Source organism: Haliaeetus albicilla, chromosome 4 (assembly GCF_947461875.1).
Source record: "Haliaeetus albicilla chromosome 4, bHalAlb1.1, whole genome shotgun sequence".
In the NCBI taxonomy this organism is placed as follows: domain Eukaryota; kingdom Metazoa; phylum Chordata; class Aves; order Accipitriformes; family Accipitridae; genus Haliaeetus; species Haliaeetus albicilla.
The window spans coordinates 578,118-600,123 of NC_091486.1; the positions used below are offsets into that span (position 1 = coordinate 578,118).

Consider the following 22,006-nt stretch of genomic DNA (forward strand, 5'->3'; position numbering starts at 1 on the left):
ATGAAAATATACACTTAGTGTCTAGAAGTGAAGTCTTCTTCCACCATCTCTTTCATCCATTGAAAAGCAGAATTACTCTACGCAACAACAGAAAAGGGGACCAGTCAAAACACTGCTGAATTCACAGAGTGTTGATACGTACTTGCACCGTACATTGCCTGCCAAAAGTCATCGCCCCACAGTTTTCTTCCTTTCAGAGTCCTTAGCCCTGTCTCTGGTTGCAGGTAACTCAGCAGGGCAGATCACTACAGATGCTAAGAAGATCTCTCAGAAGAGGATAAAATTTTGAGATAGCTGACAGTCACTTTACTAAGGAATGTGAACTTTGAAAACACCACTGAAGTGAATCTACAAGTGGAGGGGGCAGCAGTACAGCTGCCTTCAGTTTCTCTACGCTGGTACACCATCAGTTCTCCTACCGGCCAGCTGTTCAACTTTCACTCCTACATCGAAACCAAAGCTAGGTCTATTCCTGGATACTTTTACTGATACATTAAGGAAACTACACCAGCAAAGCCATCAATGGCATTAATGAAGTATCACCATCCCCATCCAAGTGAAGCAGACTGGCAAGGGAGCAGTTTTGTTGGTGTAACTGCACGCTGCAGGCCCTCACACACCTAATGGTGACAGCCTCAGCAACTTCACTTCTCTGGCCCAGTGCTCCTTTTAACACAGCTTGGCTGCTCAGAGACGTGAAGTGCCACCCTGCAGCTTAACTGCCCCGACCCACTGCTGCAACAGGAGACCCCTTCGATAAATCTAGCAACAGACTAAGCAAAGCTGTCAAAGTCAGTATTATGTCCAGAACACAGAAAAGGTGGCTTTTTCATTATCACAGCTACTTTCCAAGTTTCCAGTGAATCTAGTATGCTTGACATTTTTTATTTCTTTTTTTCTAAAAAAGTCACACTAATATAGAGAGCTGTATTTCCTTGAATGATGCTGATAGGGTGCTGTAAAAGCTTTTTTTAATTTTAGTTCCTTATCATATCTAGTTCCACATCTCCTATATCTTTCATCCATCCTACCAGATTATTTTCAGGATTTTATTCTCTGCTTTTTCATGGAATTTTTCTCTTTCAAAAAGCAAAAATTGTTCCTCTCCTCCTGTTTCACTAATAATTTCCTCCTAACAATACAGGTCTCTGTTTTAGACATTGATGTCCAATACAGGTGCACACTCTGGTCTATTTTTTTCCCCATATCAGCTAACCTTAGAAATTCTGGGACAGTGTATTTTCTGTAATCCCTAATCATAAAATACCTGATCATGAAATGGCTGGGAATCACAGCCACTCACTTTTGCCAGAAATCAAATGCAGAGCTCCATCCAAACTCTGTATACAAAGGACACATGATATACTTCCTGCTTCACAGGCCTAAAAATAGAGATGAACCTATCTATTATTAAGTAAGCACTTTTGGAGGTTTTAATGTGAATTTAAAAATGTATTACTCTGGTTTCAAATTGATATTTTCTTCATTAGGGTATTTATTTTCTAGCCTCAGTTACTAGAGGTAGTATGTGTTGAACAACAGCTCGAAATACCCACAATGACAAAAAGTAACAACACTCATTAAGACTTCCTTAATTAGGGTAGAGTAACAGAATGGCTGATGTTGGAAGGGACCTCTGGGGGTCATCTGGTCCAGACCACCCCTGCTCAAGTAGGACAAGTCATACAAGAAAAACTTGGAAACCTGTATTAAAACTTCAATGCAGACAGAGTTATTTCCTTCAGAGAATGCAACTGCCTAAACAGATCTGTCAACAAACGCTCCCCCCCCCCCCCCCCCAAAAAAAAGGAGCAAGATGCAACTCCTAAGTGACCCTAAAACACAGAAATAAACAGGAACACAAGGCTCAAACATACTGGGACTGTTATTGCTGTCCAGGACATGTTAGCACAATTACACATACACACACACACCAAAAAAAGGGTATAAAGCAGTAATCTAAGTGGATAAAATAATTTGGCAAACTTGGGAATTTAACATTAACATTCTTGAGGCTGCCTAGAGACATTTAAGTTACATAATCTAGAAGGTATGTGAATCAGAATGTATCTGAGGCATCTCTGTATATTGCCTCTTCTTCCTCAGACCATCTCAAAACATACTACAGCTCATAACAGCCTGCAGGGAGGTTAGTAGTCTTATTTCCATTTTACTTAAGAGGAGCAAAAACCAGTTTGCTCAAGGTCATAATGGGCAAGTCTTTACAAGGTGGCCAAAGGGGTCAGCTGTATATTTCTGCTGCATTGTGCCAGTGCTGATCCAGTTCTCTATGTGTTTGCTGAGCTGCACTGCAGAGTCAGATGAGCAACAGAGATGACACAGGAAAAAGAGCAGGATCTCATGACAGGTACAGAAGGAAGGAAAACCACTCCTCTGAATCACAACAAACTGTTAGATTGGCTCAACTATCTCCTGAAATCTCACTCATAGGAATGTGGCAAAGCAGAAATATTACCCTCCCAACTTCCCCCATCTCAAATCCTGGGATGCCACCTTTTTCTCTCTGTGAAATGTAAACCTTCTGTTTTTAGTTACTTGATTATGTTATTTTACGGACAAGACTGAGGCATTCTTCTGTAGTGTAAACTACAAGGAAACACTCTTAAAATCCACATTCTTCCAATTCCTTTTCCCTTAAAGCACTTTTCATTTTAATGTGCAATGCAGTAGTATAAAGAGACCTTTTTACAGTGTTAAAATAAGCTCTGTTTGAACATTTGTGACAGGCAGTATCTACCACAATGGGCTTACAAGCAAGCCCTCCAATCCTGCCCCAACCCAGCATGTATGTATTCTCTTTACACAAGTAGACCACAGAAATCAATGAGATTATTCACATGAACTAGATACACGCTTTAGGTATTATTCCTTGTCAGCTCTAAGTCCACTACAGAGCTCAAACCAGGGACAAGAATATACATGGAACATCCCAGGGTTTGCTCCTGAAGAAAAATTAAAGGCTTGTCTATGCAAGGGGAGAAGTGCTTCACATTCACACCCTGCCTCATTCTGCAGGAACTCCCTGGGGTAGACAAGATCTTACATGTTCTCACCAAAAATATGAAATACCTGACAAGCCCATATTTATTAAAATTTTACAGTTGTCCTATTGCTTTCAGTAATTAAACAGCCAAACACCACCAAAGCCTCTAATTCAGATGCCAGAAAGTACTCCCTCTGCAGGCAAGTGTCAAAAAAAAAAAAAAAAAAAAATTAAATCTCACAACCAGAATTTATCTAGTCGTGGAATACAAACTTGTATCCTTCAAAAAAAAAAATTATTCATTAAAATCTTAGGTCTTTGTAAATCTTTACATGTTTGCCAAGACAGTATATACTGCCTCACCTTAACCTGTTAATGGGATGCTTGCAAGTCCCATGTAAATGGAATGAGCTGAGTTCACTGATTTATGAAGAGAATAGATGTAACACCAACAAGAACTCACTTAGCTCAAAATCCTGCGAACAGAAGAAAAAATGCAAAGAAACAAAATTCAATTTTTCTCCTGGGGAAAACTAAGAACTGAGGAAAGGAGGCTCAAGCAAGGCTCACTAAGGAGAAAAGCATTTGTTTTTCCTATTAGCAGACATGATGAAAATAGGAAGACAAGAATCTTGTGTCTACCAGATTGAGGGACAGTGTCAGATTTCTCAGATGCCAGTTAGCCAGATTCTTCGAACACTTTACTAATAAAATGAGCTCTCTCAAGAGGCCCATTTCCCCAGCGCGATCCAGGACAGAACTCTGATGCTACACACTGCAGCAGAGGATGCAAGTGCCTTGGAAGAATCCTCTGCATGGGGCAGGAGAGAAAAAGAAAAAAAGTCCTCTAACAAACCATTTTGTATATTCCTCTGGTGCAGACTTTTAACAAAGCTTTGAACTCTAGCAGAACAAAATAACTTAATGTCACTTTTGTCCTCCTTTCCGTATTGTCTTTTAAAGCAGCATTTTTGGTCAGGAAAAAAAAACAAAAACAATCCAACATTAATTAGATCGTTTTTTCCCAGAACTTTCAAAATAGGCCTAGTACCTCTGATTGAGTGTAAAACTTTATAAGAAGTTCTCCTGTCACTCATTGATTGACTTACTGCAAACTTGCAGAAAATATATCTGGTAGGGTACCACAGTGGCACAAGAAATAGACAGAATAAACAAAAACTCTATACACACCAGCTCTGTATTCCCAGAGTTTTAAATATATCAATGAATTCTGAAACCGTACATTAGTTTGGTACATCGTGCTAGAAGGCACAACGTTCCTATACTCCTACCTTTGCCAAATATAATTTATCTGAGGATAAAGCAAAGTTTTCCCCTGATGTCTTTGCATTGTCTCTTGAACTTCTCAAAGTAATTCTTGCCTGCGCACAAAGATTCTGTATCAGTGGTTGGGAAGTGCTGAAAGTTTTACTCTGTCATAGCAAAACCATATCTACACTTTGTGGCAGTAATATTCCTCCCTCTTTTCTTCAGACTTTCAGTTTCTGGCAAATATTGTTCAAAAATCCAGGAACTCAGTCCTTACTAACACAAAAAAATCCCTTTGTGACCTCAGTAGGAATTTAGCCCAGTGTAAAACAAACCTTGAAGCATATTAACTAAATAGTCAACTCAACTCAAAGGCATTTCTGGTGTAAAACACAAAAACAGCCTCCCTCCAAAATTAATTCTTGTTCAAAAACACCACCACACACACACACACAAAAAAAAAAGGCAAAAAACGAAGCCCGAACCAAAACCAACCCACACATTAAACTCTCTAGCAACTTCCATCTCATTTAAGTTTCAAAAAACAAAGGTCATATTTTGCTTCTATTTATTCTCACTTGTATATTGTTCAAATCCTAACTTGTTGAAGTATAGTCAGAAATACAGATTCTAAGGAAAGGACATATGTTAAGAAAGAAATGGATTAGTTTCATTGTAAATGACTGAAAGAAGAAAAGCACAATCTTTAGACTACTCAAATTCTAACATTTGTCCAGATGAAGCAAAGCTGAAGCAGTTTCATCTGGACTCTGTCTTTTCAGCAGTTAAACACCTCAGCTATTTTAAGTGCAATAGCTTTGAATCTCACTTAAAACTACCAACTTTTGACAAGTCATAGATATTTAACAATTAATACTTAATTATATCAACGAGATGGCAGCGAAGTTCTACCAGAACCTAACACAACATTTAAAGATGCGAAACTATTCTAAACTAAACAGAGCTCCCCACAGTCTAACTCCAGCCATATAGCTGCAGAGTTCACATTTACACACAAATGTACACATCAAACGCTTTTCTTTCAGGGCGTTTCCTGTGTTGCTAACAAGTTCCAGCTTCTCTCCTGCTGGATCTAAATTTAACCAAGACTAAGATCTAGTCTTAAAAAAAAGCCAAACCAGAAAAAAAAAACCCCAACAAAGCAAGTAAAAAAACCCCACCAACAAAGCAAAAACAAAACAAGAAAACCAATCCGCACCATATACGCAACTTCAATGCAATGCAGCAAACATTTTACAGGCACCTTTGTTTTTAAAGCTGTTAGTTACCAAATATACGAAATACACAGCAAACAAGTAGCAGCCCCTCACCCTTTCACCCTACACATTTCTGAAACTGCACTTTGTATGCCACTAGGTACAGATAACAGGAGCACTAATAACAGTCGCTAATTCAATGAATGTATGTAAAATTGAGTGACCTTTACAGAGGAAGTCAGAAGTTCAACCAGAATCCAAGGCTCCCCATTATGGCCAAGCATGCTTTGCTCTCCAAATTAGAGGACTAACCACAGCAGTAGCTTGGATTAAGCCAAAAAAAGACTCCTTACAAAGTCTTCAGACTTTGTTACAAACATGCTAATTCTTGAATATTTTAATTACAGATTTGTCTGAGCTAGATAGGGGGAATACGCAGGTAGAAGGGAAAGGGTAAGAAACAACTTGAAGTGAAGGAGGCTGAACATTGAAGTTACTGACTCCAGTCACGACCACCACTGTCCCAAGATGCGTTTGCCGATGTGGCTCCTTGAGACCACCCACACAGGCCATTCCTACTCCACCAATACAACTGTTTCACTTCCCCTGCAATGCAGTACGTGTCATACATGCACCTTGCGTGCTTTTCTTTGACAGGTTAATTCTTACAATGCTGGAATACAATGCATTTTTTTCTAAAAAAAAAAAAGTGTTAAATTTGAGTAATACTTGGATCACTAATCAGAGGAGAAATTCTACTGCGGGCCAAAATGAGACTGTGAACAATTCTACCAGAGGCTATGGAGTTTATTCTCTTTTAATGCCACCCTGTATTTCAGAAATCTAAAACATGGGAATCCGCATTTATTGATAATTCACAAGTTCTAACTTTAAAGCAACACCATGAATTTAAGGCAGCTGATTAAAAAAAGAAATGCACAGAGAGATTCAAAATACCTATCTGTAGCTTTGTACCTTCTGTGGTTACAATATTTAAGATCACTAGAATGCTAAGTTGCATCTAGTTTTACAATTTCATACACGTCTAGATACAGCTGAATTCACCAAGGCACACGAGGAAGAATTAGGTGACTTCAAGATCAGCCCTGTTCCCAAAATTATTCTGGTCATCTGGATTGCAGAAGTGCCCAAGAAATACGTCACCAAATAAGTCACCATGCAAACACTAAAAACCCATAACCCCTACACCTGTTGACACAGAGTATTTACAGAAAAAGGTCAAATCTGCAATAATTTATTGAACATTGCCACAAACTTCAACAAGATCAAGATCCTAAAAGCAGCTCTTGATTTGACCTCAAAGACATCTAAATTTCTGCTAATGGCTATGCAAAGAACTCATTTACTGAGATCGCTGAACTGATCCCTCTTTAAGACCCAGCGAGATTCTCAAACCGAAAGCACTATGTAGTCTATGAAACCTAGCAAACTGTTCTCTGCGAACACTTAAGAACTGACATCCCACACGACAAGACACTGATGAGGAGACACTTCAAATCTGGCAAGCTGGCTGGTCTGCAAGGCATTTCATCCAACAAACTAGCGGAACTTCTGTTTTCAAACTGGCACCCTCATTAGAAATTATTATTCCAGATCAAGAAGAGAAAAGAAAGTAAGTGAAATACTAAATTGGAGACAGCACTACCTCAGGAAATAAAGTACATATTCCAGCAACTACTCCTAGTCATGCAATGGAGAACTAACTCTAGTAAGACACTTTTTGTTACCTGGCCTTCTGCTTCCAGACTCTTATGAATACTACTTAGGCAGAGGAGCATCTCCATACATTATACAGGGAGGCCAAGCACTGAAGTTAAGATGTCACAAAGTTTAATATTACAATACCACAGTGCCTTTACAGATTAAGCCTACAGCTTAACAGGCCTCCTTCTCAGTGAGTGGAGGGGAGGAAACAAAAACAAAATTCCCAAAACATGGCAAGAGAACCAGGCCTTTAAAAAGTTAAAGTCACTACATTAACATGAACTACAATGCATATATTTCAAGATGCAGGAGTGACAAGGATGGATGAAAAAGAAGTCTATACAGTGATGTATCACCTATACAGCACAGAAACCTGAAATAACTACAGAGCAAACTCTGAAGGATTAGTCTCTTTATGAAGCTGAAAGCCGGGGGCAGGAGCAGGAAAGCAACAGGACATTTTAGCTATCACAAGGAGATCAAAAGCACGCTATTTTGCTGAAGCACAAAACTGGATGGCAGAAAACCTGTGTTCCAGTTCAGACTCTCCCTGCTTAAAATTGTCTCCATCCTAAGTAAGCAGGAAAGGTATGCTGCACTAGAATCTTAAAGCTATATGGTGAGGCTAAATACAGAACAGAGAGCATCTCACAATCTCTGTAGCATATTTTATACGTAGATAAATAATCTCATCAGGTAAGCATGCTGAAATATCCTTATAGAATTTCCTAAATACAATGAATACTGAAGGATTTAATCAGTCATGCTAAACAATTTTAAAAGGAGAAGGCAGTAAGAGAGAGCATAGGAAGTAGACACATTAATATTAGGCCACACAATAAATATTTTGTATTAATGAGCAACTGATCCCTTTATTTACTTCCCTTCAGGACAAGATCAGAGAGTTTGAGGTCCCACCAAAACAACTTTTTTTTTTTCCTTTTTTAGTTTTTAAGGGTTTTTTTGTTTTTTAAACAGGGCACTTTTCAAACTAAAAAAGTTAAATACAAAACCAAATACAGTGAGGATCACAGACTGTTTTAGTGCTTGCTTTTGGTTTTTTTTCAGTTTGGTGTTAGACTATGCCTTACTTATTACTCAGAAGTCAGTTTTCTAACAGTGGTACCTCCTATACACAAACATATTTTTTAAAAATAAGACCTTATATATTTGTTAGGCCATATGCTTTTTTTTCCCTTTGTCCATTGCCACAGCTTTGTGATACACAAACTCTCCAACTTCCATGTTAAGTCTTGGGAGCTGAAAGCAACCGAAAGACACGAACTAACACAGTTTTCTCAAACTTTACCCACACACAAAACCCAAAGCTGACCTTTCTCTGTTTTTCTGGAAAACATGAAGATCAAGCTCCTAGATCTAGAGCCTGAAATACCAATTTTTAGTCAAAACAGCATCTCTACAGAAAAAAAAAAAATCTTAATTTTAAAGCCATTAATATAAACTGCAACTTACAGATGTTTATGGGTGTCATTACAAATAACCAACAGATCAGGCTGATGTTCTTACACACACACACACAAGTTTGAAGGCTTGCTGATTAATCTTTCATCTTCAAAGAAAGGTTTAATCTTGATGACAGTAAGAAGTTCAGCTAAAGAAAAACAGAACACCTCTGCTAATACTGCTTAGCTGTCTTCAGAAGTATACACTCAGATCACAAAGTTGCTATGGCGTCAACTTCAGGACTGTGGTTAGACACACAAAATGTCTTTTTTCCTACAGACTGTTATGGGAAGCTGAGCAACTTTGGCCCTGAACCAAATATGTTTTGGCTCTAAAGCTGACATAATTCATCACCATTTGGACATTCCAATGGTTAGCTAAACTGAGAAAGCAAGACAGCCAGCACTTTAGAGCATTCATGTAAATGAAGTTCTAAATACACTGCCCTAGCAATAGCAAAAAGAAATTGTGTTTGTGCTTACCTTGTTTACTAGCATTATTTAATAATGCTATTTTTCCAGCACTTAACTGTCAGAGCAGAACAAATGGGAAAGGTTCATTTTTGGCAGCTGCATGGCAAACTACAGTGGCAGGAAAGTCTGTAGGATTCAAGGTATCACATTTATTTGCCTTATTCCCTGGTATTTTTAATATCATAAGCATCAGGCTATTTTTAAGCAACAGCTATCAAAAATACGAGCTAATACAGGACTTTCGCTTGTACTGAATAATCCTGCAAAACTCTGAAGTAGCCTGGCTGAATAAAACATGTAACATACTCTAAACCAGTACACCTCTTGCAAACTGTTTTACACCCAGCAACGACAGAAACCCAAAGCAAACCTCCCACATCCCCAACTGTTAGCTTTCCAAATGGTAAAGCAGCGTTTGCTTCATCAGTCAGAAAACACAACCTCTGAACCAGACCAGACAAGTGCCACTTTCACATTGCCACAGAGGGGGAAAAGGAGGTGGGTACAAAGCAAAGAACAGGGTTGAGGGGACCCACACGGTATCACACTGAAGCATATCTAAACCCATTTTCTTCCCCCTCAAGGCTCATCCTCACAGAAAGGTGTCTCCAGTTACATTCTATTTTTAAGAACAATCGTTTAAGACCCAGTTTACTCTGTGTCCAATAAATATGCATTATGACGCTAGGGCAAACAAGTAACTGAAACAACACTACTGAGAAATCAGAAAGCTTAGAAAGTATGCTGTAAAATACACGGTTACTATACATTATTAGTAGCTGACATATTAAAAGACAAATCAAATTATCGTTTTATCATTTTATTCTTGAGAGCATAGCAGGCGACGCTGACGACCACAAGGGCAGGACCTTCTATTTTAGTAGTCAGAACAAGGTCATCACCACGGGATACACACATACCCACAAACCCTCCATTCGGGTCTACACAGGTAAATAGCTGAACATCTCCCTTCTTGCCAACACCGCCCAGAACACAGAATCTCCCGCAGACCAGACTTAATAACGCACGAGTTTCCTTGCCATATTCGTTAACTTTCGCTGCCATACTATTAACGAGACAGTCGCGGCACGTTTCCTGTTCTTAGCAGGGTCGTCTTCGCATTTTACTAGCAAAAGCAAGTAACCACAAAGAAATCAAGCTTTCCCGAGAGCAAGACCGTTTTCTTCCAGAACCTCCACTAATAAAGGAAGGAAAACCGTACTAGTCACAGAAACGTGAGTGCGTGTGTGTGTGTGCGCGGGGGAGGCGGAAATCCCGGCCGCGCAGGCAGCGCCAGGCCTCGCCCCTGCGGGAGCGCCCGCCCCGCCAGCCCCGGGCCCCGGACCCCCGGCCCCAGCCCCGGCCAACCCCGCGCCGGCCACCCCCGGACCCTGTGGCCCCCTCGGGCCGCGCCTGTCCGCGCTCCTCCCTGCCCTACCCTACCCTGCCCTGCCCCCACCTGTGCCGGCCACGGCCACGGCCACGGCCCCGGCCACGGCCCCGGCCCAGGCCCCGCCGCGCCGCGCCGCGCCGGCACGGGGGCAGGCGCCGCCTCAGCCCCGCCGGCCGCCTCGGCCTCGGCCCCAGCCCCGTGTCCGCCGGGCGCGGCCGCCCGACATGCCCGTACACGCTCCTCCGCCAGAAAGTTTTCACTCGCGCCTCCGCTCCCGCCGAGCCCCCGCGCAGCCCTCCGGAGAGGCCGGGCGAAGGGCGCGCCCCGCAAGCACCGGCGGACAGGAGGAGGAGGAGGCGGCGGCAGGGAGGGCTTACCTCCGCCCGCGGGGCCCGGCCCCCCTCGCCCAAGCAGGGCTCCTGCAGCGCGGCGCGGCCCGGCCCAGGCAGGGCTCCTCCGCGGCCGGGCAGGCGCGTCGGCGGGATGAGCTCACTGGGAGCAGGCGGCGGCAGTCCCCGCCCCGCGCACCACCCGCGGCCGCCCCTCCGCAGGACCGGCTCCGCGGGGGCGGGGAGCGTCGGGGCGGAGCCGAACCGAGCCGGGCCGGGCCGGGCTGGGCGGCGGGGCAGGTCCCGCAGCCGCCTCAGCACGGCCCCGCGCCGGGACTCCGCGGCTCACGGGACCGCTGCGCACCGCCCGGGGCTCCTCAGGCGGCGGCGAGGGTAGAGGGGCGCGCCCGGGCGGGGCCCGCCCTCTGCCGCCTGTGGGGGGGAGTGGGGGCAGCCCCGGGAAGGGCCGCGTTCCGCCGAAGGCGAGCGGTTCAGCCCCCCCGAAAAAAAACTTCCTCGAGAGGCGCTAAAATCGCCTCAGCTGCCGCGGCTCCGCAAGGCCGGGACTCGGGCCCGCCAGCCTGTTGCACTGCCTCAGACGGACGCCTCTCGAAACCCCTCAACACCTGCTCGTCCTTGCAGCCTTTTTATCGCGCTTCCTTCCAGTTTGCTTGGATGTCGAAGAGCGCAACCAGGCTGCGAAAACTCACAAGCGCCACTCGGGTCTGTGGGACCTTCTGCTCCGAAGGGGACCCGGCCCCGGTGAGCCAGCCCCGCCACCGGCGCGGGTGGGAGGCCACGCAGAAGGCCCGTGTCCCAGAGGGTGCGGGTGTGGTGATCGCACTTCAAATAACTCAGCCTTTGTGATCCGTAACCTGAAAATAATTACTTCGTTGCGTGTTAAGAGCTGCAAAGGACAGAAGGATGGGTGGGATGTAAACAATAACGAGAGAAGATCCCTCCGAGTCAGCCAAACGACTTGCCAAGCTGGGCCACGCAAGGCATTTACAACAGCCAGACTGGAAACTGCACATTTAGGAACAAGGAACGTGGCCCCTGCCCGTGATACAGAAAGGGACGTACCATGCCCTGGAAAGCAGCAGCTTTGAAAGGATTTGGGGCTCTAACAGTAAAGCCAGGCAACACGACTGTTGCTGCACCAAAAAAGCTAGTGCATCCTTTGCCTGTATAAACAAGGGATTAGCGAGCACATGCAGAGAGGTGGTATTACCTCTGAATACAGCTTTGGTAAAGCCAGCAGTGGAACACCGTTTCCAGTCTCCCTATCCATACTTTCCCAGGTACTAAAAAATTAGAGTGCAGAAGAGAACCGCAAAAATGATCTGAAGGCTGAAGATGATGCCTAGCAGTAAGAGTGTTAAAATACTTAGTTCCTCAACAAGATGGCTCAGAAGGGGCTTAGGAGAAAGAAAATGAGGTACCGATATTTTTACTTCGGTGCACCTAACTGAGGTCCATGCTACCCATGGTAACTCCAAGGAGCTCTATCAAAGTAGTCACTACAGAGCATTGTCTCTAGCTGGGTTTTTTTAACATTTAGATAACCATCTCACATTAATGGGTTTAAAGAGGTTTTTAAGTATTAATACAGGTTTAGCAGTGATGGTTTGAATGCCATCATTATGAGCACAACAGTTGATAATGTTAGCAGAAATACTCATCTGATGTGTTTTTCTCTCCCAACCTCAAACTGCTTGCCTTTCCCACCCCAAATGTCCAATACTCCACCTATTCCCCCTATAGAAGCCTAAGTGCTTAGCCTCCCTACACAATTTCTACAATAGTTTCACATAATTAATTACAAAATGAGTCCTCCTCACACCAAAAAAGGAAAATGTAGGGACAATCCAAAATACATTTATAAATAATAGTAAGGGTTTGCTGGACAAACTATTATTTGTTTTCATATGTAATTTGAAAAACTAAAAGCATTAAAAACTAAATCTGAATTTAACTGCAAATTCATTATTACAGTATCAGAGTATTCTAGAACATTTTCTACACTATGCACATATTTCACAGAGCATCTTTCAGTGTGCCTGTAAGGGATATAAAAGAGAATCCATATATGTGTTCAGAAACAAGTTACAGGCTTATATACAAGAAGAGCACCCTCTCAAGAACATCTGACATGATTGCCTTGTATGGTATTAGAGGAGCACAGTAACATGGAGACAAAGCCTCTCAGGGTTACAACAGCAGAGTAGTTAGTTATCTTACCCTTCTTTCATTGTGACTTCAGCAGCTTAGTAGCTGAAGACTTGTCCCAAAAACAAGGGTAGGATGCTGTGTGCAACTCAGCCAGCAGCTTTTCTTTCTTCTGGTGGAGAACCTTCTTCATCGCATTTTCTTCCCTCCGTTTTGCCTATGTGGTGAGGCATACGTCTAGGAAGAAAGGAATTTTCTCTCAGAGGAAATGTCTTCGTTCTGGCAGCCTCTCACTATTTTGTCTGGGTCTCTGAAATCTGAGACAAAAAACTGAGCTATGACTCCACCATTCTGGGATCTATTCCTCATCAGGTCCATTGCTCACTCCCTCTTCCTCTGTACACAAACACAGAAGTTTTGAAATAGTATTTACTGTCAATTGGATTTAGGTCCTGCTGTTCCACAGGAAAGCTCAGAATCAAAATATTTTTAACTAGGGCTTGATTTTAGTGCTTCCCTATTTGTCTCAACAGAGCAATGCTTTCGATACCAGCAACATAAAGATTTTTGCTCTCATCAGTAGCTTCCTTTTAGGAAGAATTTAGCCCACAGCTGTTTTTCTGCTTTAACTGTTCTGCACTCTACTCCCTCCACTCATTTGTTCAGATGATTTGTCCATTCCCAGCCACTGAAACGCTCTTCAGCTCTTCCTTTTTTTTTCTTCTCACAAAGGTTATGGCTGTCCTCAGTCTCATGCTTACCATGCAAACTTCTAGTAGTTTCAAAAGCTTCTTCTACTATTTCAATTCTTGGTTTTGGAGGGCTCCTTCAAAGAAGACAATTTTGTAAGTTTTAAGAACTTCCTTTCAATGTAACTGCTTTTATCCTGTCAGATTAATTCTCATGCAAAATAATAATTTGATAGAAAATTCTCAATTTACTGATTTTAAGAAAACAACTTGTTCTACAACTAGTAGAATGAACACCACCTTATATTCAATAGCTTTGTGACTGCTGGATTTGCAGATGTCTAAGAACGTCTAAGTTCTGATTTATGTTTTTTCTCTGTAAAAGTAGCATTCATAATGTCTATCCAGTATGCAGTTATCTGATGTCTCAGTCTGCTTTTGTTTGTGATGCCACCTTCGCATAGTGGGAGAATAGTAGGAGGTAGTCTCAACTCGGCGACCTGTTTTCCACTAACACCATTTCATTGAAGTATTACTCTCAGTCGATTTTACTTGAAATGAACCAACTGGTTGCAAAGCTAGTGGCGAAAGAGAGGAAGGGGAACAAGTAGGTATGCACACAGGTATTACATATAGGCCTGTTTTCCCTATGAAACCAGGCTAGAAGTCGGTCACATGGCTTTACGGAGCAAAACAAAAGTGAAGCTTAATATCAAGTTGCAAACACCACCTATGTCAAACTACTTTATGATCACGACATGCACCAACTTAGGTCTTGCAGTTGCTGTCCACAGCAGATTCTGTACAGAGCCTCAGTAATTTCACTGGTAACACATCAGAACTTACCGTATTTGTGATGTTTAATCTCTCAGGATACTTGTTTGTCAACAGCTCCCTTAGGCATAGATGCTACTTTGTAAAAGTGTTAATAGCATAAATAGTAAAAGATAATAATCAGCAGTATCAACTAAAATATTCCAAATGCCCTTACATTTATTGCAATTGCTTCCATTAATAATTTGTTCCCTGTGCTCTTTCCTGTCCACTGTTTTCCAGCTCAATTTCAATTATTGTCCTTCCCTATGCTTTGCTTCCATTCCATCCACCTATTCCCAACTCCTTCCATTATGTACTTTTAAAAAAAATTATTGGAAAGTGACCTCAGTGTAAGGTCTGGTCTTACAGACAGCAGCTTGGAGAACTCGACATTAGCAGTCCTATTTTCTTGTCTGTCCATCAGGAGTACACTTCTGAAAGGCGTAGGGAGGTAGGACAACAAATAAGCCTTATCATTTTAGGAATTGCTCTTCTAAAGTCAAAGTGAAGGGGGCAGGGACTTACTCTGTGAATATATGCTTATACCTGAATGATTTTCTGTTTAAGTATTACTTTTTAGCCAGAATCCATATAGCTTCATTACACAAAAACAGATGCTGCTTAGAAAAAAAAGAAAAACATAATTAGTCCATCTCCTACCTCACTACAGAAGCTAGACTGACAACGAACACAGTGTGCTAAAGCAATTTTAAGTCACAGGTAAAGATTTGCAACATTAGATCTAAGTTACCCAACAAGTTTTCTATTTTATCTGCAGATAAGCACTAATTCCTTTTTTAACTTTTGCATGTATTTTTGGAGGCTGTGTGGGAGACTGTCTTTTCTGTTGCTCTAGTGAATCAGAAAAACAGCAAGAGATGGGTAGTAAACTTTGGAATAAGAAAAGAAATGTTACTCAATCCAGGCAGATGTAATGGGCCATGAACACATACATAGGCACTGCTCAAAAGACGGCCAACTGCATACATGCAGCATGAGGAACAAAACCTAGTATACATCTCTTCAAATGTGTATTTACACCAGTAGTCTACAGTCATATGAACTGAGAGAGAGGCAGTTATAGGAGAAACAGAATAGCCGAATAGTGTATTGCAGGTCCCAGTAACGTTAGCAAGTAATTAAGATTCTACTTGACGCCAAAAGCAGGTCTTGTAGTTTCAGAACAAGTAGAATTTGGATTCTAGCCTTGCTTCTACAGGTAGTCTGCAGCATGGTCACACCTCTGAACTCCTAAGGAGCCACTGATATTTGTAATATTGATAAGGGCTACTAATTAGAGAAATCATATTCATAATATATTGTCTCACTTTCAGCAATAGAACTAATTAACATCAGGCAATCTTTTAAGGGAATGTAACAGACTGAGTATTTAAAAAAATTACCCTTGGTTATAGGAAACAACAACAAAATAAGCAATCAATTTAGCGGAAAATGTAGGGTGGAAATGTTAGTGCACTTTATGTAGCCTCCTGCTTGAAATCCAAGAAACCACAGGACAAATCCCTACGCTTACGAGAACTCTTGTTCATTCAGTATTTCTCTTAGGCAGCTTTAAAGGCAGTTATTGAAAATGAGTGAGCAGTTACTCATTGCCTATGCACGAAAATATCTAGATGCTAAGAAATTAGAACTAATGATCTGAAACATTTAAAGGTCTGAACTAGGGAATCTTTTACATGACACACTTGGATTTTTAAGTGATGATTTGGCTACCTAGACTGCCTATGGATTGTGTGTGCCAAAATTAGCTTTTTATATATATGAACACATAAACCACTTAAATAAGTGAAAACTGTATATACACTTTTCTGAAAGAAGAATTGGTCCAATGATTAAGACCTTTTATCTCCTTAGGTTCTCCTGTATCTCTGCTCCTTCTATGACAATTCATCTATCTACACTCAAGCATTCCAATTTCTTTACTGAGTCATTTGAAGAAAAAAATACAGTATGATGATAGAATATAATGGTGGAAGCAAAATTGCTGCAAAAGAAGGCAGCAGGAAGAAGACACTAGTAACATGTCCTAGAGACCAATCTGAGATAAGTTAGCATTTCTTCTTTGCCGCTGAGGCTCCCTCCCGTTCCTTCTCTGTACCAAAATAACTACTATAAACTGGTGCGAAGGGCAGGGTTTGGGTTTGTTTGGGGTTTTTTAGTCTTTTGTTGTTTGCTTTTTTTATTTTAGTGTATTTATTTAGCATAGAGCACCAGTTCAAAAAATGCACTTTAGAAAGTGGAAAAAAGTTTTCAGATCATAAAGTTTATGAGAAGCTTGCCATATATGAATTATGTGCTCCAACCTAAATCATAGAATAAGGGACACATGCTTTATATTGAAGAACTACTAACAGTATTTGTCTGGAAATGGATCCCTATGTAGAAAATACTGAACAGTAATAGTTTCAAGGGAAAAAAATGATTTTGATTTGTAGGAAATAATGCCTTGTAACACCTTATACTTTGGCAGTCCCCAGGATGTAACAAAAGAAATTTAAAAAAATAACCAATTAATGTCTTGAAAAGCTGAAAGCACTAGAAACATCTGTCTGATGAAAACAGTCATGGAAGTAAGGAGAGCTGTACTTACAGCTAGTAATTTGTGCTGTTTCACTAGTGTATTTTTCTTTATAGTCCTGTGGCAATAGGTCTGCCATACAGTATTAATTTATTTTTCTGAAGATTCTGTTGGGAAAGACTGTCTCAAAAGAGGCTTAATAGAGTTCTTTGGTTGTTACAGTTCAGCTCTGTGAGCACACTGTTGAAAAGATGAGTGCTACTGACGTCCTTCTCACGAACACACATTTCTTTTTGCCCCACCAAGCTGAAAGCAAAGCATGGTGAAAACAGTGTTCTTCCACACTGTTGTTACAAATATCAAGGACTGTTCTTTAAATGATAATTTGCTTTCAGTCAGTGAGCCATAAAAGCAAAACACTTTGTGCCTCACTGGCAGTGTTTGAAGGAACAATGCATACACCAGGCTACTGAAAGGTTGTACGTGTGCTAGGGAAAAATCAGAGGTGAGTAGTCCTTGTTGCTCATCGCGAAAGGAAAAGTAGTCTTGAAAAAAAAAAAAAAAGAAAAAATTCTGAATTCCTTATCATTCTACCATCCCTACTAGCTTCAAACTTACAAGTTCTTCAGTTTGTGAAGTGTGAGCTTATTAGTTTAGAACAGTATATGCATTTAAAAAAGCACATGCATGCAGTATATCCAATTTTGCCATCCAAATTTCCAAATTCCTTACAGCCAAGGCCTGCAGAGCTTTGGGACAGTCTGCCACTCTCCTCAACCCCCTTCTTCTTTCTTTTTCTTCATTACAAGTCAAGGTACCAAGGCCAATTTTAGGCTGCTACTAAAGGACTAGCAGCTAGAGTTTTCAACATAATTGGAGGACTCTTCATGACATGTTAAAGTAGTTTCTTTAGAAACCTCAAAAGACTTTTGTATGGAAGAGTTCAAATGCATACACAATGCAGACAAGCAATTATATGCCTACCCATCTCTGACTGACATCTGTGAACAGCTCCAACAAAATCATCTCATTCTAAATTTGGTTTTTTGACTTGTTTTACTTTTTAAGGCTGAGATCCATACAATAAACCAAGTTAAAAGTTTTCAATTTCAGCTGGATTTTTAATAGATAATCTTGCTTTTCATTGTTTCTGACATTTCTTGATAGTAACATATAAAGAACAAACATTTCAGGCTTGTGTAGCTTAAAGATAGCTCAGAGTTTGCTCCAATTCTTTAAATTTGAAAAAACATACCAAATATGGAAAATTTAAACTCAAAGGAATTTAAGAAAGTTATGAACAATGAAAGTAGAAGGTTGGATTTAAATTTTAAAGTCAATCTTCATTTTCGTGACTGTTCTATTTCAGTATACAGTAAATGCATATTGTGCAACTAAAATGATGGCTATTATATAAAATATTTTTTATAATAGCTTAGGAAAAGTCTTAATCATTCCTTTACATAAAAATAACTTCTGAATTAATCACCATTAGTAAACCCAAAATACAAGAGAAAAGCACTGTGTATAAATCAAGTCAGTTTCAGAAATTTCAACCCTTTATACCTAACTGTGGAATATGAAATGCTGTATCCAACTTTTCAATGTTGCCTGGTAAATGAAACAATGAATTTGTTCTGAAGTAACCACGTTTAGAAACATAATGAAAGCATCTGCAAAACCAGAATTAACTATGTAAATTTACCTGATACCAATACAGTATGCACTTTACCCTATTCCTTGTTCTACGTTTCATCTGTAATTGACTACAGCTGTGAACACAGAGAATGTAGGAAGGAGAAGAAATCAGATACCACTTTTTGTTACCATCAAATTATGCCCTCTGTATTTTTACAACTTCTAGGGAGTCATGTCCTCTGTGAAATACCAAATGATGCTTTCATAAACTAATCTATTGTTTTTTTCTTTGAAACTTTTTCAACAGATTAAAATATACCTCCTTGTAAGAAAATAGCTGTGTTTTCTGAGGCTAGCTCAGCTGGCAGAACCTGAATAAACTGTAGGGATACAGCAACCTCTTGTGGTAAAAATAGTATACACATAATAGTTAAGAACTATTGAAATTTCTTAAGCTACTCTTGATATGAGTCATAAACCTCTACAAAATCTTAAGTGTTAGCAAACAACTGGAGAGTTGGACCCTCTGTTAGTTGGAGAGTCTCTCTTAGCTGGAGAGTCAGCAATACTCAAACTTCAGAATTGTAATAGTCCTTCTCTTCAATTGAAGAATGAACTAAACATTGATAGCCTGTTATAAATGAAGTGCCAGACTGAAATTTCTGTTAATAAAATTATCTAAGAGTTTTTCATTAAAATTCAGCGAGAGTGGAATAGTGGCCAGATTTGACAAGAATAATAAGCATGCTATTATGTTGAATCATTCTTCTCTGCATGGCTTTGCTGAATAAAGGGAAAACTATGACTGGTTTCACCAGGGAATTCAAAGTGCCTTTAGAGTTTACAGTAGCTGAGCAAGACTGAAAACAGAGTACATGCCTGGTTCAATAATGTATTCTGCAGAATGCTGGCATAGCAGCAGCCCTTAAGCTGACAGTGGGGAGGACAAGAAACAGTCAGACAATGCTATAGGCCTGGAAGGCAAAACAAATGGAACCCTGGTATCTGCAAAGAATCCCATGACACCTACCCTCTTTAAAAAGATTTAACTCACAAGTGGTCCAAAAGCATAAAGTGCATATTCCTCCAGCTAAACTGATGAGCTGCAAATATCCGTCCTGCTCATGCCAAGTAGGAGAGGATAGTCTAGAAGATGCAGGAAGGGAACAGGAGGAATGGCAGCATGTTGAAACAATGGTCGTCAAGGACAGCAAGGTTTTCAAAACCAAGAGGTGCTTTACTGTGAACCTGTTACAGGACTTATGCACAACAGGAACAATCACATACAGGTGATTGTTGCAGGTGACACCGATTAGACCAAGGATTTGTTTTTACATTCTAGAAATATACTCCTCTACCACTGAAACTAAAGATGAGCTCAGTCAATGCTTGGGCTTATGTGTGTACCAGTTACCAGAACTTTTAGACTTTGTATAGGAGGGAGAGGTTACTGTGCTTGAAATGATTTGCAAATCTGTACGTACTACTTAGAGGAGCAGGCTGAACAAGTACATCTTGGAAGGGGTAGAGGCTTTAAACAACAGTTAATAATTATTTATTAAAATTAAGTCTTTCGTTGTAGTTCCCTTATTGTAGCTTCCCAGATTTGCCATGGGTTATTTCTTTGCCATTTCATCTGCTGCAGTTTCACACAAGAGTCAGAAATCACATACTCTCAATTCAGACCTTGGTCTGCACACTTAACAGCATATACTAGAGTTCATTCCAGACCAGTTAAAAAGTTGCACACTGCCAAGTTCCCAAATAGCTCTGTCAAGCACGACCCAACCTGGGAGTGTCAAGTGCTTAAAGGTAAGGACTCTTCCCTGCCCAAGGGGAAATTCACCCCTGCACAGAAGTCCAGCAAGACATGTATGTCTTACTCAGGCCGTCAAACAGAACGTGTAACATTATCAAGTTTACCAATATGTTGAAACAATCAACATTTACTGAAATCTGTTTTCAGTCATTCCAATCTCTGCAAGGTGATTTGAGGCCTACAGATAAAAACAAATGCATATAAACCAACATTGTGTTGTCCATCAAAATGATGAAATAAAGGATCAACAGAAGAAATAATTTCCTGAAACCATGCCATTCTTGGTGAATGCCTGCATCATTTGTAATAACCCTCATGAAGTCTGAAAATAGGCTTCCTGCAAGGTTTTGATTTTTCTAGCAAGCCAACTCTATTTGTTCTTTAATTTAGCTGTAGTTCATATTTAAATAATGAAAGCAAAGTACTAAATTAAGACTTGAACTATATAAACTCCCTAAAACAGAAATTTTTAAAACCAATTCATCATAATATCATCAATGAAGGTGCAAACACAAACTAAAATGACACACAGAATGGAAGGCACAAACAGAATGAAAAACTAAGTTGTCTATTATTTAGAAGCTTGAAATATGGTTTTAGTTTCCTGTTTAGCTCTTGTTATTAAAAATACTATTATAAGCAGGACACCTCAATAAACAGAGATAAATTAGAGAAAATAATGCACCTGACTGCACCTGTCAAAATACAACAAGTGAGTAAAAGACCAACTTGGTGAAAAGGGAGTGCTCTTAATTATAAAATATATTTAAGAAGAGTTTAGTTTGTTCTCTATACAAATCTTTCAGATTCCCTCCAAAGACTAGTAAGTGCTATTGACACAAAAAGCAAGTAGCATACCACCACAGGGGACAACATCCTACAGAAGCAGGAAATTAAATAGATCAGTTCCGGGTTTTCTTGCTCTGCAAGATACGTGTTATAGCAGAAGAGGAGCTTGCACCTGCTCTACGTTTAGCAAAACCATGAAACTGTGTTTATCAAAATTACACCTCCTGACTTCTTGTTAGGTCCTCTTTTTACACCTGAAAATTTTATACAGGTAGAACGTGGAAGATACTTTACATTAAAGCAGGCTTTCTGCTAGGCTGTTTGGAACTAACGTACTGTCACTCCAGATATATATCTCATATACAGATCCTAGGCACTGCTCCAATACATGCATGGATTCATTTTTCCAGGAGGACTGACACTTCTTAGAACGCACTTAGAGCTGCGTAACTCCCGTTTGCCGATGCAGCAGACGCTATACTTCCAGACCTTGACTTACTGTATATACTTAATTCATCTATATAGTAGCAAACTTGCTAAATGTGCACTGCACAGACTAGTATACAGGACCTTTTAAACAGAACAATTACATCCATAAGCAATGACTGTATGAATACCTTATTTATGTCATGGAAGTAATTTCCTATAGCTACCTTCTACATTGAGCATGCCA

At 40.5% G+C, this 22,006-nt stretch overlaps 1 protein-coding gene across 8 annotated transcripts in view; it reads right to left on the bottom strand.

Annotated features, from left to right (window-relative positions):
• Nucleotides 1-22,006, bottom strand: part of TANC1 (tetratricopeptide repeat, ankyrin repeat and coiled-coil containing 1) — a 119,554-nt gene that overhangs the window by 88,165 nt on the left and 9,383 nt on the right. For 3 of the 8 annotated variants that reach the window (XM_069780567.1, XM_069780566.1, XM_069780573.1), the window contains exon 4: nt 13,116-13,280. The gene's annotated coding sequence lies outside the window, so the exon portion shown is untranslated. Of the gene's footprint in view, nt 1-10,922; nt 11,092-13,115; nt 13,281-22,006 lie in introns of those variants that run through there. The other 5 variants (XM_069780568.1, XM_069780565.1, XM_069780572.1 and 2 more) reach the window with 4 other exon arrangements.